This window comes from Macaca fascicularis, chromosome 15 (assembly GCF_037993035.2).
Source record: "Macaca fascicularis isolate 582-1 chromosome 15, T2T-MFA8v1.1".
Classification (NCBI taxonomy): domain Eukaryota; kingdom Metazoa; phylum Chordata; class Mammalia; order Primates; family Cercopithecidae; genus Macaca; species Macaca fascicularis.
In genome coordinates, this window is record NC_088389.1 from 67092043 (window position 1) to 67106763 (window position 14721).

General features: G+C 36.8%; 1 long non-coding RNA gene across 3 annotated transcripts in view; it reads right to left on the minus strand.

Annotated features, from left to right (window-relative positions):
• LOC102143967 (uncharacterized) overlaps positions 1-14721 on the minus strand; it is a 365500-nt gene that overhangs the window by 254029 nt on the left and 96750 nt on the right. For all 3 annotated transcript variants that reach the window (XR_010581545.1, XR_010581546.1, XR_010581544.1), the window contains one exon: positions 5062-5159. This is a non-coding gene — a long non-coding RNA (uncharacterized lncRNA). The remainder of the gene's footprint in view (positions 1-5061; positions 5160-14721) is intronic.

Consider the following 14721-nt stretch of genomic DNA (forward strand, 5'->3'; position numbering starts at 1 on the left):
ATGAGACAGAGACACACTCAGATTGCTTTAAGAAATTGGCTTCTGTGATTATGGGGCTGGCAAGTCCAAAATCCATAGGCAAATTGACAGCCTGGAAAATTAGTTAAGAGTTGATGTTGAGGTTTTGAGTATAATTCTTCAGGGTAGTAGGCTGGAAACTCAGGCAGAGTTTCTACGTTCAGTCTTGAGGACAGTTCTTTTTTTTTTTTTTTCCCCTGGGAAATTTCAGTCTTTGCTTTTAAGGCTTTCAACTGATTGGATAGGCTCCATCCACATTATAAAGAGTAATCTGCTTTACTCCAGGTCTACTGACTTAAATGCAAATCACATCTGAAAATATTTTCCCAGCAACATCTAGACTAGTGTTTGACTAAACAGCAGGGTATCCTAGCCCAGCAAAACTGACACACAAACTTAACCATCACACAAGTGGTAAAGAATTCTAAATCCAGCCAGAAGCCTACATTCTCTGTCCATATCTAGATGTTGGTCCAGTCTCCCATGGACTTTGCCATTATTTGTTTTCTCTTGCTAAGCCACATCCCCTGAGGGCTCTGTTTATGGTGACTGCAAAATCTTTGACTTTTTAACTTATTGGGCATACTGTCTTCCTACTTTTGTTCTCTTCTATTATTTTATTTACTTGAGTCTGACATGTCTCATTCCCAATGCATTGGCCAGTCATCTTCAATTCTATACTGTTGGTCACAGAGAAAAGCAGTAGATAACAGAACATAAGTGGAGAGCTCAGATATCTAAGAACTAAAATGTAAACTGGAGTAAATTCACTTGTGTCACTTTCAGTAGTGTTGTGTTTCTGTTCCCAAGGAGAATGCTGTTAAGATGAAGATGCTGATCGTGTTACTTAGTATTACAGAGGTAAGCTATTTTGTGGCAGTGAATAAACCTTAAGTCCTTTTGGAATGTGCAGGACAGATGTCAAAAAATCAAGTGAGGTCATAATTGAAAGTCCCTAAAAAATTATAAAAATGCTTTAAAAAGGCTGTTTATTTAAACACCTAATATGGTTCTTCATTGAATTTTTCACCTTTCTTCTGTTAGATAGGAACATTACCTATCCCCATCTACAAAGGAGTTACTTTGGGGAAGGAACTTCTTCTTATGTGTTTAGTGTAATGAGTAAAAGCTCAGATTTTGAGGGCCTGAACTTGAAACCCAATTTGGTCTTTGGGCAAAGCAGGTATCTTCTCTTTCCCTAGGTCTCTTTGTTCTTATTTTTTAAATGGACATAAAATAATAAGTGCCTGGCATGCTTTAGTACTATTATTATTCTAGTTATCCCATTCACTAGGACTTGCTCTGTTAATATTAACATCTACATTTTAGATTGATTCTATTAACATGGTTTAAACTGCTTTGATCTTTATAACAAAGCATCCACAGTTAACAAAGACCCTATCAAAATCAACCTTTGGTAGCATGAAAATCTGAGAAATGTGAGTCTTTAAAGGCTACTTACAGAGTGGAAATCAAAGTAATTAATTCTCAAAATTATTGAGAAAGAGTAAGAAAATATAGACTCAATAGTGCAGGAATGGTTCTTTCCAATATTGCCTAATGATAGAGCAAACCTATCTGAGTTCTCTGGCTTGTCTCTGCATTTAAGATAATGGGTTTTGAAATTCAAATGCAAATGTAACAGTTAAATCTGCTCAGATAAAGTACTTTTTGATACATTGCTGGATGTATTATCCTTCAGGCTAATAAATAATTAGCACTATTTTTGTAATATTTTTGAAGTGGTGATTTGTACATTTTTATTAAGAGAAATAATTCACATATCATAAAATTCACCCATTTACAGTGTGCAATTAAATGGATTTTAGTATTTTTGACAGACTCATGCAACTATCACTCCTAATTTCATTACCCCAAAAAGAAACCCCATACCTATTAGCAGTCATTCTCCATTCTCCTCCCTTGCACCCCAATCCTATGCAATCACTAACCTAATTTCTGTCTCTAAGGACTTGCCTATTCTAGTAGAAATTTTATATGAATGAAACCATACAATATACCATCTTTTTGACTGAATTCTTTATCTTAATATATTTTGTTTTCAAGGTTAATCCATATTGTGCTTCATTCCTTGTTATCAATGAATAACAATCTACTATATGGATATAACACCTTTTGTTTGTTCCTTGGATGGAAAATAGAGTTGTTTCTACTGTTTGGCTATTATAAACAATGCTGCTATGGTAATTTGTGTACCATTTTTTTTGTGTGTGTGTGGATATGTTTTAATTTCTCCTGGATACCTATAAGTAGGATTTATATGCATTTTAAACCAGTGTTAAGATGATTATCGAATTATTTTTGTAAATGAGTAAACACAAAGAGATTCCTGCTTCACAGAAAAATTAGAGCAGAAAGAGAAGTGTCTTACATTTAGATAGGTTATAAGGTGTTTTCAAATAGTTACCTCAAATACTGGAAATTGTTCTGAATAAGGAAGCAAAGGTGCACTTTTTCCCATTTCACAGATAAGAAAATGGACCACTCTGAGAAACCTGGCTTAAATCTCGCATCAGGCAAATGGGAGAGGAAAGGAGTAAAACCCTTATTTCCACATTCTTTACAAAATTACCTGGTTCTTTAGTAGGGGATTATTATGTTTTTATACCTATAGAAATTTTTAAAAGTAATAAAGATATCTTTATAAAATCTGGCTAATTATATAGCAAATTCATTTTTCTTTTTTAATGGATAAATGCAGAAATTAAGATACTTTATTTAATCTATAGGTCTGTTATTCCTTTACTTTCACTATGATATGTACATGTGTGTATGTATATGTATATCTATGTCTGTGTATATGTACACATACCCATTGGAAAAAAATATAAATATATATTCCTACATATCTGGTCCTTTGACCTTTCCCTTTTTTCCTAATCTTTCTATACTTTGATACTTGGACTGCTAAGTAATTTTGAATAAAATTACAAAATAGAATGCCACTGTACCACTTTCAGGCCTTCCACCTCAACTGGGCTCTCAGAATGATTCAGCAAATAGTTTTTTATGCTTTTGGTTGATCTTTACCCTGAGGATATTTAAGTTATCAGAAGCAATGGGCACATCGCATCTGATGTCTCCATCTGGATATCAAACCTTTTAGTGCAAGCATTGCTTCATGTGCCTTTCCCCTCTAATGTCCACTAGAGTGACTTGCACATTGAGGGTACTCAGTAGATATTTGCTGATTAAGATTATTATGACACACTAATATCCAGCACATGATTTAAAGTAACTATGACCAAACTATTAGCAAGCAGACCTTTGTATACACTTTTTCAGGCAATAATATAACACGGACAATGTTCGATTATATGTGTCAGGAAGTTGATAGAATTACCAAAATATTTATATATTTTATTGTTATACAAACCTTGATCACGGCTGAACATTTTATAGTAATTAATTTTGGTACTAACCAGTAAAAAGAACCTTACTACCTTAATTTTCAAATTTGGAGGAGTTAGCTACATTCGCACCTAACCTACCAGTGGATCTGATGCTGGTGTTTTCCCCATTGAAGTCCAAAAGGATCTGATGATTCGTGGCCCAATTTAGTTTACACTTTTATTAATGGTTTTTATTAGTGGGTACTAGGTAAACAAATAAATACCTAACTTTGACCTTTAATTTTACTTTGATAATGGTGAACATGTGCTTTAAAAAAATTTTTTTTTGAGACAGGGTCTCACTCACATCACTCCGGCTGCAGTGCAGTGGTCTGATCATGGCTCACTGCAGCCTCCACCTCTCAGGCTCAAGCGATTCTCCCACCTCAGTCTCCCCAGTAGTTGGGACTATAGGTGCACACCACCAATTTTTTTTTGTAGAGATGGGATTTCGCCATGCTGCTCAGGCTAGTTTCAAATTCTTGAGCTAAAGCAATTCTGTCCACCTTGGCCTTCCAAAGTGCTGGGATTACAGGCATGAGCCACCATGCCCAGCCCAACATTTAAGTTTTTGAAAATGTGTCCAATACAAGATAAATGTGCTAAGAGCTATAAGTGAGAAGGGCAGGTATAATCATTGCTTTGACTTTTCTCTCTCTTCAGAGTTAGAGTCATTCATACCCTTTATATTTGTTCTGGAAAATTAGTTAAATATAAGATGAGACAAACGTGAGAATGGGTAGAAAGAAAGGAGGAAACAAGTCTGACCTACTGTTTTATTTCTCACTACCTTGTTTTACTCATGGCCAAACATGTTATCCTTAAGACAGTGACTAAATCATAACAGATACCTTTCAATCACCAGTCCCAATCCACCTACATGCAGCTTTAGTTATTCATTTATATATATCTTTAAGAGATTAATTTTATATGTCAAGTTCTATTGTATGCAGAAGCAATAATGTTGAGGGCCTCTCTAGGATGGCTTCAACAGAAATAATAAATATATACAGAGTAATAAACATGTTGCTCTTGAACCAGACACATATTTTGATGAGTTACAATTAGCAATTATCTTGGCAAGACAGAATTTTTACTGTAGAATGTTTTCTGTTGAAAACACAAGCTTTCTTCAAAGTCACTCAGTGTAGATATCATGTGCAACTGATAATAAGTAAGTTAATTGGTCCATTGTTAGCTTCCTAATAAGCCTTTAGATTAAAAAACCCATATATACAAGGTACTGATTCCACAGTCCTAAAAATAAAAATAAAGCCATTTTCTTATGACATCACATAATTAAATGGTTGGATATTGTAATTCCCAGGCATCTTCATGTTCTATGGCAGTAAGAATTGGAAAATTCAAAGCAACCATGCATCCATTGTAACAACAACAACAACAACAACAAAAACAAAAGAGAGGCATTTTAATAATGATATATGAAAATGAATTATAATTTTTATACTGAGAAATAGATAGCCAATAATATATGACTGTATTACAAGAGTATTTTAACAGTAGTCAGCTTAATTCACTGCATGGAAGACATAAGCAGTTTTACTTTCCTACTACTTACTTAAAATTTACTATTTGCCTGGAAAGCACTGATTTACTATCACCAACTTACTTGTATTTCAAAGGTCCCCAACTTGGCAAGCTCGTGGCCTTATCTTGACAGCCCTGCTATGTCCACATGTTCTTTTAGTTGACACAAAAGAGTTCAACCTGAAAGCATACAACCGGAGTTTATTATTCACAAAACCAGATTTCTGCTAGTGCAGCACTACACATTTCATCAGCTATTTGGAGTAGCATGGTCTTTGGGGTGTCTTCTCTTAAATGCTGTCAGGAAAAGAATCTTGAGACACAGCTCAGTGCTGCTGACATGTCACACTGTTTATGTGACCAGGGGAGCTTCTGTTTCTGATGGAGGTAACAGGCCTTAATTGCTAGTAAATAATTGGATGAGAAGATAGAGGCTTCTTTACACAGAGGAAAGAAACTAACATGACTACCTGTTGCCTGTGCCTCATTAGCTCTGTACATGCAAAAGAAGCATCAATTCATTAGCTCAGCTGGGTTGAAATTTCTGATGATGACTAGGCATAAATAAGTAACAAAATAAAAGGAAACAGGATAGACAAGGGCATGGGGTGGGAGGAGGGGGAAACCCATGTTTTCCAAAAGGGAAGAAAGAAAGGTGGTATGCTTGATGGTTTCAGGACCAGCTAACCTTGGCATTTGTTCTGTTTGGCTGACATAACAAAATAATATAGACTGGTGGCCTCAACGATAGACATTTACTTCTCAAAGTTCTGGGGCTGGAAGTCCAAGATCAAGGTTTCAGCAGCTTCAGTTCCGGGTGAGGGTTCTCTTCCTGGCTTGCAGAAGCCACTCGTGCTATATCTTCTTATGATCTTTCCTCAGTATGTGACCTCATAAAAGGAGATTTCTTTTCCTTTTTTTCTACTAAACCACTAATTTTATCATGAGGGCATCATCCCCATGACCTAATCTAACCCTAATTTTCTCCCAAAGGTCCTATTTTCAAATATCATCATACCAGAAATTAGAGCTTTAACATATGCATTACGGGGAGGACATGATTCAGTTCATAACAGCCTTTAAGGCCTGAAGTCTTTTCTTGGTGAAGTGATTATGTTGGGTGCTGGATGCAGAAAGGAGATTCAGGATCAGAGCTGGGCATGGAGAAGGGTCAGGGCTGCCTGTTATCTACAGAGCCTGGAGCCAAGAGAGATGCAAAAGGCAACTAGGGACCAAGGGCAAAATCAAGAGCCAACCCCAACATACAAAGAAAGAATACTCAAAAGGGGTTATTCTCAGAGGAAGGAAAATTGAAGTCATCAAAGCTGAGCAAGTAGGTGTAGAAGAGATGTTTAAGAGGCAGCGCTTCATAGGAGCTCCTGAAGAGTTGCAGTATAACTCCATGTGTGCCTCTGGGAGTAGTGGGAGGGAGAGGCTAAGAAGAACAAAGAATACATAAATATATAAAGAGAAAATTGATTAGTGGCTTCCAAAGAGATCCTGGCTTCTATAAAGACCTTAGAGTTCAATCATTTGCATGTGCATAAAATATCTAGGAAGACACCTAGAAATTAGGAAGACTGGTTGTCTCTGAGGAGGGGAGGTAAGTGACAGTGACTTTGGGCTGGAGGGAGACTTTTCACTATGCTCTCTTTTGTATTTTTTAAAATTCTGAGCTATAGGACTGTAACAAAGGAAAAAGTAATATCACTTAAAGTTATATGTTATTACTATTATTATTATTATTTGAGCCCAGGCTGGAGTGCAGTGGAATGATCTTGGCTCGCTGCAACCTCTGCCTCCCAGGTTCAAGTGATTCTCCCACCTGAGCCTCTCTAGTAGCTGGAACTACAGGCATGCACCACCACACCTGGTTACTTTTTGGTATTTTTAGTAGAGACTAGGTTTCACCATATTGGCCAGGCTGGTCTTGAATTCCTGATCTCAAGTGATCTGCCCACCTTAACCTCCCAGTGCTGGGATTACAGCCACTGTGCCTAGCTATCACTTGAAATTTTAAAAGGGAATAAATAAAGTAAAATGTAAAACTCAAAAAGAACTAGAGAAAGAGAGAGAGAGAACATTAAGAAGAAATGTAAAATTTTCTTCATAAGTGCTTGTAAGGCTAGCAACTATGGGCCCCCTCTGCTATTTTCATCATGGAACTCCTGCTACTGAATTAGGAAAGGAAGCTGTAAAATTATATCAATGTCCCTATTCTGCTTTAAGTAAAAGCATCTTTATTTTTATCATGATCATGCCTCAAAAATTGGGCTCATATTCATATGAGAATTTTATATAAACAGGCTTCTTCTTGTCACTCAGTAGAATACTTGATTACTCACAATAAATCACTATCATTATTATCATAAAATACCTCTAAATTTCTAACTGATACATCTTTACTAAATGCTTAAAGCACACCAAATTCTGAAAGCCACTATGTACATGGCCCAACCCAGACAGCACATAACGCAGGTACACACGGCATAATATTAGGATAATAACCAGTATAAGCCAAAGAGTGAACATATACTGAGTAGAGAAGTTAAGTAGAGAATATTTAAACATGGCAAATATTGGAAGCATCATAAAAATTCACCTCTCATCAGTTGCTAGGAAAAGGTTGCTTGGGGAAGATAACTCGCTCTTGAGCAATTACAGAGAAGAGAGGAAATGCCAGGCATGTAACAGCCGAGAAGAACATTCAGAGATAAGTGAGATAATTGGGTAAAGGCAGACTAAATAAATGTTCCAGGGAAAATGACTGTCCAGCGGCTGAAGAGTGGAAAGAGAGTCAGCCTCACAGAGACTTGGGAGAAGAGGCTGGAGGATGGGCAGGATATAATAGCACATTATGTTCAAAATGCTAAACTGTACAGTTCCCATGGCAAATGGCAGGACCAAAAAAACACATTGGCAGCAGCCTGAGAATGAATGAGGAGCCAGGGCAAAACAGTGCTTCAATTGAAAAAAGGGGGTTAGTAGTGCCAACGCTGCACAGGATGCAAGAAAAATAAGGACCTAGAAGAAGTCCTTTTTTATTTAGCTACAACATGGTGATTGGAGACCTGAAGAGCAGAGTCGGGACAGGGTGTGGCAAGAGCAGTCTTCTGCAATTTTCAAGATGAATGTGGGTTGCAGATGTGGGGACACTGAGTGCAGACAAATCTTAAAAGCAAGACTGGAAAAGAAATGAGGAATAGAAATGGCTAAAAATGTCAGACAATTTGTTTTATTTTCCATAGGAGAGAGGTTCAGACACATGGAAATGAAGACTAGTAGCAAGGGAGAGGTTTACGTTATAGTGGGTTAGCAAAGGCTAATGCAGTAACATGGCTGAGCATGAAGGCCATGAGTGCAAGAGTGTGAATCAGCATTAGCAAGCAGGACAGTAACTTCCACAGAAAACGGAGAGAAGGCTAAGTTTTAGCTCCTCCTATGGCCCCTACCTCAGGAGTAGTGCCTTAAGTCAGGAGGTGGTTTTAAAGTTATGCATGTGTAGCATCTCTAGTAGCATAGCAGCGACACTGGGTAGCTCTGCAGAGGGATTAGAGGTGGCAGAGGGTTAGGAATGGCCTCCAAGGCACCAGCAGGGGCACTTGAGTATGAGACCCAGGCAGGTGCTTAAGGACATTTCTGTCTAATGCACCATAGCTGTGGTGTTTAGAATCAACCATGTAGAGCCTGCGTTTCTTATCTATAAAATGATGGTAATAATGCCAATTTTTTTCACAGGTTTTTCAATGAAGATTAAATGATACAGTGATTGTAATATGCTTAGCACAGTGTGTGGAAAATTGCTAGCTTTAGACAAGAGTCTTAACTCTTTCCATCCTCAACACCTTGGACCAAGCAAGTGTACAATCACCATAATGCAAAATGTACAGTATTTGCACAAAGTCTAGTGTGGTTCCATAGGTAAATGCACTAAGGTGATTATGACAGTTATTTGACCTAAAGACTATGAGTGACAGCGAATGTAAATTCCAATGCTGTCAGCTTGAATCAACACATATCAGGAGCAATGATCCATTTACTTCTGGGTAATGAGAGAAAGTTACAATGTTGTGAATATATTATGGCTTCTTGGATTTTTTATTGCTTTTCCTGTGCATTAATACAATAACAAGAAGCATGAATCATTTGCTTCTAGACTGCAAGAAGCAGCAAACTAGGTGCTGATTATTTTGTGTCAGAAAATCATTTCTGAAAGAAAAACAACCAGGATGGGACTGTGGCATTTACTGACAAGTGCTTTATATTTGCAGCTATTCATATTAGGTGATTTGTCTCTGGAATAATTTGGTTCCTGTTTGGGAAGAATACATGTTAGAAAGGCAATGTACAAAGTCAGTCAAATGTGAGCACTGAAAACAAATTTTACAAAGGAGAATCGTGCATTGTTTTAACCAACATTTTTTTTGTGCCTACTATGTACCAAGCTTTGTACTAGGTTTTGGAGTACAACATTCTTATCACACATTCTCTGTGAAGACATTTATGTTACAGTGGCAGACAAAGCAATATGGTAAATAGTAAATTTAATGACAGATGAGGGTTTGGATATTATGAGCTCAGAGGAGTGAATCTTTATGTAGTCTTGAAGATCCATGGTGAATGTTATCCCTTGTTATTTTTTTAAAAAATGTTAATTTTTAAAAAATATTATTTTTTTCAGTTTTATTAAGGTACAATTGACAACTAAAATTATATATATTTACAGTGCACAAGGTGATATTTTTTGTTTTTAAAGTTTTTGAAAAAACTTTTAAGTTTGGGGGTACATGTAAAGGTATGTTACATAGGTAAATACGTGTCATGGGTTTTTTGGTACATATTATTTCATCACCTAGGTATTAAGCCCAGTGCCCAATAATTCTCTTTTCTGCTCCTCTCCCTCCTGCCACCCTACTACCTCAAGTAGATCCTAGTGTCAGTTGTTTCCTTCTTTGTGTTCATAAGTTCTTATCATTTAGCTCCCACTTACAAGTGAGAACATATGGTATTTGGTTTTCTGTTCCTGCATTAGTTTGCTAAGAATGATAGCTTCCAGCTCCATCTGTGTTCCTGCAAAAGATATGATCTTATTCTTTTTATGGTTGCATAGTATTTCATGGTGCATATGTACTACATTTTCTTCATCCAGTCTGTCATTGATGGGCATTTAGGTAGATTCCATGTTTTTGCTATTGCAAATAGTGCTGCAATGAACATTCACATGTAGGCCTTTATGGTAGAATGATTTATATTCCTCTGGGTATATACCCAGTGATGGGATTGCTAGGTTGAATGGTAGTGCTTTCCACAATGGTTGAACTAACTGACACTTCCATCAACAGTGTATAAGTGTTCCTTTTTCTCCACAACCCACCAGCATCTGCTGTTTTTTGACTTTTTAGTAATAGCCATTCTGACTGGCATAAGATGGTATCTCATTGGGGTTTTGATTTGGATTTTCTAATGGTCAGTGCTATTGAGCTTTTTATATGCTTGTTGGCCACATGTATGTTTTCTTTTGAGAAGTGTCTGTTCAAGTTCTTTGCCCACTTTCTAATGGGGTTGTTTTTCTTTGTGAATTTATTTAAGTTCCTTATAGATGCTGGATATTAGACCTATGTCAGACGGGTAGTTTGCAAATATTTTCTCCCATTCTGTAGATTGTCTGTCTATTTTGTTGATAGTGTCTTTTGCTGTGCAGAAGCTCTTAAGTTTAATTAGATCCCACTTGTTAATTTTTGCTTTTGTGGCAATTGCTTTTTGTATCTTTGTAATGAAATCTTTGCCTGTTCCTATGTCCAGGATGATGTTGCCTAGGTTGTCTTCCAGGGTTTTTATAGTTTTGGATTTTACATTTAAGTCTTTAATCCATCTTGAGTTGATTTTTGTATATGGTGTAAGGAAGGGGTCCAGCTTCAATCTTCTGTTTATGGTTAGCCAGTTCTCCCAGCACCATTCATTAAATAGAGAGTCTGTTCTCATCTTTTGTTTTGTTGTCCACTTTGTTGAAGATCAGATACTTGTAGATGTGCAGTCTTATTCCTGGGCTCTCTATTCCATTTTGTTGGTCTATGTACCTGTTTATATACTAGCACCATGCTGTGTTGGTATATACAGCCTTGTAGCAAAGTGTTAAGTCAGGTAACATGATGCCTTCAGCTTTGTTCTTTTTGCTTAGGATTGCCTTGGCTAGTCAGGCTTTTTGGCTCCATACAAACTTTTAAATATTTTTAGATAGTTCTGTGAAAAATGTCCTTGGTAGTTTGATAGGCATCACATTGAATCTGTAAATTGCTTTGGACAGTATAGCTATTTTAATGATATTATTTCTTCCTATCCATGAGTATGGGATGTTTTTCCATTTGCTTGTGTCTTCTCTGATTTCTTTGAGTAATGTTTTGTAGTTATCATTGTAAAGATCTTTCACCTCCCTGGTTAGCTGTATCCCTACGTATGGTTTATGTGTCCAGGAATCTATCCATGTATAGAAATGCTAGTGATTTTTTGTATGTTGATTTTGTATCCTGCAACTTTGCTGAAGTTTGCTGAAGTTGTTTATCAGCTGAAGGAGCTTTGGGGCCAAGATAACGGTTTTTTCTAGATGTAGAATCATGTCATCTGCAAATAGAGGTAGTTTGACTTCCTCTCTTCCTAAATGGATGCCCTTTATTTCTTTTTCTTACCTGATTGCTCTGCCTAGGACTTCCAATACTATGTTGAATAGAAGTGGTGAGATAGGGCATCCTTGTCTGTGCCAGTGTTTATTCCTTCTCTCTTTTTTTTAATTAAAGGAGATTTCTTGTTTTTTTCTCTTCAACTTTTCTCTTAAGTTCAGGGGTACATGTGTAGGATGTGCAGGTTTGTCACAAAGGTAAGTGTGTGCTATGGTGGTTTGCTACATAGATCATCCCATCACCTACGTATTAAGCCCAGCCAGCATTTATCAGCTACTTTTCTTGATGTTCTCCTTTCTCCCACTGCCCCCACACTGACAGGCCCCATTGTGTGCTGTTCCTCCTCACGTGTCCATATGTTTTCATCATTCAGCTCCCATTTAAAAGTGAGGACACATGGTGTTTGGTTTTCTGTTCCTGCATTAGTTTGCTGAGGATAATGGCTTCCAACTCCATCCATGTACCTACAAAAGACATTATCTCATTCCTTTTCATGGCGGCATAGTATTCCATGGTATATCTTTACCGCACTAGCCAGCACTCTCAGCACCATTTATTAAATAGGGAGGTCATTTTCCCACTGCTTGTTTTGTCAAGTTTGTCAAAGATCAGATGGTTGTAGGTGTGTGGTCTTACTTCTGAGTTCTCTATTATGTTCTATTGGCATATGTGCTAGTTCTTGTACCAGTATCATGCTGTTTTGGTTACCGTAGCCTTGTAGTATAGTTTGAAGTTGGGCAGCATGATGCCTCCAGCTTTGTTCTTTTTGCTTAGGATTGTCTTGGCTATTCAGGCTTTTTGGCTCCATAAGAATTTTTAAATACTTTTTGTAATTTTGTAAATAATGACAATGGTAGTTTAATGAGAATAGCATTGAAACCATAAAATACTTTGGGCAGTATGGCCATTTTCAACAATATTGATTCTTCTTATCCATGAGAATGGAATATTTCTTCATTTGTTTGTGTCCTCTCTGATTTGTTTGAGCAGTGGTTGTAGTTCTCCTTGAAGAAGTCCTTCACTTCCCTTGTTAGCTGTATTCCTAGGTATTTTATGCTTTTTGTGGCAATTGTGAATGGGAGATCATTTATGATTGGGCTCTCAGCTTGCCTGTTGTTGGTGTATAGGAATGCCAGTAATCTTTGCACACTGATTTTGTATCCTGAGACTTTGCTGACGTTATTTATCAGCTTAATAAGCTTTTGGGCTGAGACAACAGGGTTTTCTAGATATAGAATTATGTCATCTGCAGACAAAGATAGTCTGACTTCCTCTCTTCCTGTTTGAATACACTTTATTTCCTTCTCTTGCCTGATTGCTGTGTCCAGAACTTCCAATACTATGTTGAATAGGAGTGGTGACAGAGGGCATCCTTCTCTTGGACTGATTTTCAAGGGAAATGCTTGCAGCTTTTGACCATTCAATATGATATGGGCTTTGGGTTTGTCATATATGACGCTTATTATTTTGAGTTATGTTCTTTCAATACCTAGTTATTGAGAGTTTTTAACATGAAGGGATGTTGAATTTCATTGAGGGCCTCTTCTGAGTCTACTGAGATAATCATGTGGTTTTGTATTTAGCTCTGTTTATGTGATGAATTACGTTTATTGATTTGCATATGCTGAACCAAACTTGCATCCCAGGGTTGAAGCCAATTTGATTGTGGTGGATAAGATTTTTGATGTGCTGCTGGGTTTGATTTGCCAGTATTTTATTGAGAATTTTTGCATTGATATTCATCAAGGATATTGGTCTGAAGTTTTCTTGTTTTGTTGTGTCTCTGCTAGGTTTTGGTATCAAAATGATGATGGCCTCACAGAATGAGTTAGGGAGGAATCTCTCTCTATTGTTTGGAATAGTTTCAGAAGAAATGGTACGAGCTCCTCTCTGTACCTCTGATAGAATTTGGCTGTGAATCCATCTGGTCCTGGGCTTTTTTTGGTTGGTAGGCTATTAATTACTGCCTCAATTTCAGAACTTGTTATTGGTCTATTCAGGGATTCAACTTCTTTCTTGTTTAGTTTTGGGTGGGTTTATGTGTCCAGGAATCTATCTATTTCTTCTAGGTTTTCTAGTTTGTCTGTGTAGAGGTGTTTGTAATAGTTTCTAATGGTTGTTTTTATTTCTGTGGGTTCAGTAATTACAGTCCGTTTGTCATTTCTAATTGTGTTTATTTTAATCTTCTCTCTTTTCCTCTGTATTAGTCTAGCTAGCGGCCTATGTATTTTATTAATTTTTTCAAAATACAAACTCCTGGATTTGTTGATTATTTGCATGGTTTTTTGAGTCTCAATTTTCTTCAGTTAAGCTCTGATTATTGTTATTTCTCATCTTCTGCTAGCTTTGGAGTTAATTTTTTCTTGCTTCTCTGATTCTTTCAGTTGTGAAATTAGGTTGTTTATTTGAGATCTCTCTAACTTTTCTATGTGGGCATTTAGTGCTATGAATTTCTTGCTTAACATTTCCTTAGCTGTGTCCCAGGGATTCTTGTGTGTTTTATCTTTGTTCTTATTATTTTCAAAGAACTTCTTGATTTCTGCCTTAATTTCATTATTTACTTAACAGTCATTCAGGAACATACTGTTTAATTTCCATGTAATTCCATGGTTTTGAGCCGTTTTCATTGTCTTGAATTCTATTTTTATTGCAGTGTCGTCCTAAGGTGTGTTTGGTATGATTTTCGTTCTTTTACATTTGTGGAGGATCGTTTTATGTCCAATGATATGGTCAATTTTAGAATACATGACATGCAGTGATAAAAAGAATGTATACTCTTTTGTTTTTGGGTAAAGAGTTTTGGAAAGGTTTGTCAGATCCATTTGGCTCAATGTTGAGTTTAGGTCCTGAATACCTTTGTTAATTTTCTGCCTTGATGGTCTGTCTGATATTCTCAGCGGAGTGTTGAAGTCCCCCACTATTTTTGTGTGGTAGTCTACGTCTCTTTGTAGGTCTCTAAGAACTTGACTTATAAATTTAGGTTCTCCTATACTGGGTGCGTATATATTTAGGATAGTTAGGTCTTCTTGTTGAACTGAACGTTTTACTATTAGGTAATGCCCTTCTTT